Genomic DNA, 2614 nt, shown 5'->3' on the forward strand with positions numbered 1-2614 from the left:
TGTAACTGATGATTACATAATAATTTTTCGTTGATTTCCAATTTCATTGCTTTAAAGGTAATTTATAAATTTTAAAGCACGAAATATTTCTTAACTAGAACAAAAATTCTTAAATTTTAAAACCTACATTTTTTCTACACCTATCAAACAAAATTTGGACATCACTCACTTTTATTTACTTTTTACGATGGGAAAATATAGTCATATTAAGGAAACAACTACAAACTTATTATTTATTGAAATATGGAAGATTGGAACTGTCCAAATGATCATTTGAAAGGTGAATGGAATCTCAAATGTTCATATGATGTAACAACACCATCATGCATATTTGAAAGAATGCATTTTCACAAAGATAGGAGAGATAACGCCTAGACTTCTGATAATTCAATATCTGACAACTGTTTGCTACGTTCGAAAGCCTATAAATAGAGTTTCAAGTGGGCAATATTTTGGTTGTTTTTAGTTATTTTTGCTGTTAGGCTCGCAAACCAATACCTCCTCTGACGAAATCGAAGCATTTAGAAACAAACGGGCTTTTCTGTGGATTTTCAACGATATTTCTTTGTATATCATGTAGGGGAAAATGAGAATACTTGATCCTGGGGATACTTAACTCCTTCGCTATATCTCGAAACCGAAATGTCATACTAGTATCAAATGTTCTTTTTTTTACCCGAATGACAATTGTTAAAGGGTCTTTAATAAATAAATAATAATAATAATCAAAGGGTCTAAAAAAATGTGCCAAATAGAATAAAACAACAATACTGTTATCTCAACAAATTTAAAAAATATATATATTTCGAGTTATTGAACCTTGTTTAAAAATTTAACAAAAGATCTTTTTTAACAACTTTCAAATTATTTCCCACAACAATAAAAATATTATAAAAAAAATAATTTCAATAAAGCAATCGTTAGGGTATAATATGAACTTCATAATATCATATTTTAAAAGTAATTGTAATCTCTCAATTTTTTTTTTTGAGAAAAAGGTTTTTAAAAATGTATGATATGGGTATGATTGATCCCTAGAGTTCAAAAAGGAAATAATTTTCTTCTTAATGAATCGTGATCGTTGGTCATTGCGAAATTACTAATATTTGTTCAATTACTAATGTTTATCCAGTAATTATTTGTTAAAAAGGACTCAAAATACTATAAAGCATGGATCACTACAAATGTGAAAGCATTAAAAAGGGTCTATCTCAGAGCTAGGGTTTTTACTGCACTTTTAAGGAAAACTAATAAAAAAATTATTCCGATGTTGTTTTGATGAAATTTCGTACTTTTCGTCGAGAACCACTCATCTAAGTTTGACCTCAGCGGCCATTTTGTTCCACAATCTCTTCATCTCTGTTGCATCCCGAGTCGTCCTACCATTCTTCTTCATCTTCTGATTAACAATTGATCAAAATTTTTCGATAGGGCGGAATTGAGGGCAGTTGGGTGGGTTGACGTCCTTTTCGACAAAATCCACCAGTTGGCCCGTTACCACTGTAGTACCTCTTCGCTGTAGTGGCAGCTAGCTAAATCTAGCAAAAACTTTACTGGTTCTTTGTGAGATCTAACAAAAGGAAAAAAAACATTTTTCAGGCACTCCTCCTTGTACATTTCGGAGTCCATGGTCTTGTTTTTCACAAAAAAACCGGGGTTTTTCGGCCGCAGCTCCAAATATCTTGCCAGATCAAACACTTTTCTGCAAAGTTATTGGCAAAAACGAATTTGAACTTGATGAGGACATCACTCCGACCAGTGGCTTTGTAAAATTTTTGGTCAGGAAGCCTCCTCGAATCAGATTTTGCGATTTTTGAACAAGACCACATCGGGTTTTTGAACGTGGGTGTCCAAAATAAATTTTCGTCTCGCGGCTTCTATCACGTGTAACTTTTTTGGAACAGAACGAATCGTAATGAAATTTTCAGCACTGATAGAGGAAACATTTCCGAACAAAGTACTGTCAAAAAAATCCAGATCCAACAACTGGGAGCGCTATGGTATAATAAACAGTGCGTCCAGATTTCTGATGATCCATGCTTTATTTATCTAAAAACTAGAAAATGGCACCTTAAAGTATCCAATATCTTTAGGGTATTAAAGAAACTTTAAAAATTCTCTTTTTCTGATGTTTACAAACTTTGAAATAAGAACAAACATGGTAAAAAAAAGTCAATGGACCTTTTATCTTTGGATTTTGCTAGGTTTGCTAGGAAAATGTTTGTGCATATCAACTTGAAATTACACACTGTCAGAAAATGCTAAACACGGCGAGTTGTAAAATTTTCCAAAAAAGACATGATGATAATAAAAAAAGGAAATCAAGTATCTCCATTGTCCCTTATAGTTTTTGTGTTGTTTTTATTATCATTTAACGATAAATTTTTGACATTTTTCAAGAGTAAGCCTTTATAGACTAAATGGCTGGAACACAATCAAATGGTGAAGTTTGAAGAAAAAAATGAAAAACGGAATAGTGGAAGGGCCTGGGGAATTATGTGAAGGTAAAATTGTTATTGTTTTTGTAGCTCAAAAAAACATTAAACTGTGTTTTTGCCCCTAGGTTTATGCAGGTTCACTGTTTATCTTTTGATTATAATGTTCTCAAAGAAAA

This window comes from Uranotaenia lowii, chromosome 3 (genome assembly GCF_029784155.1).
Source record: "Uranotaenia lowii strain MFRU-FL chromosome 3, ASM2978415v1, whole genome shotgun sequence".
In the NCBI taxonomy this organism is placed as follows: Eukaryota; Metazoa; Arthropoda; class Insecta; order Diptera; family Culicidae; genus Uranotaenia; species Uranotaenia lowii.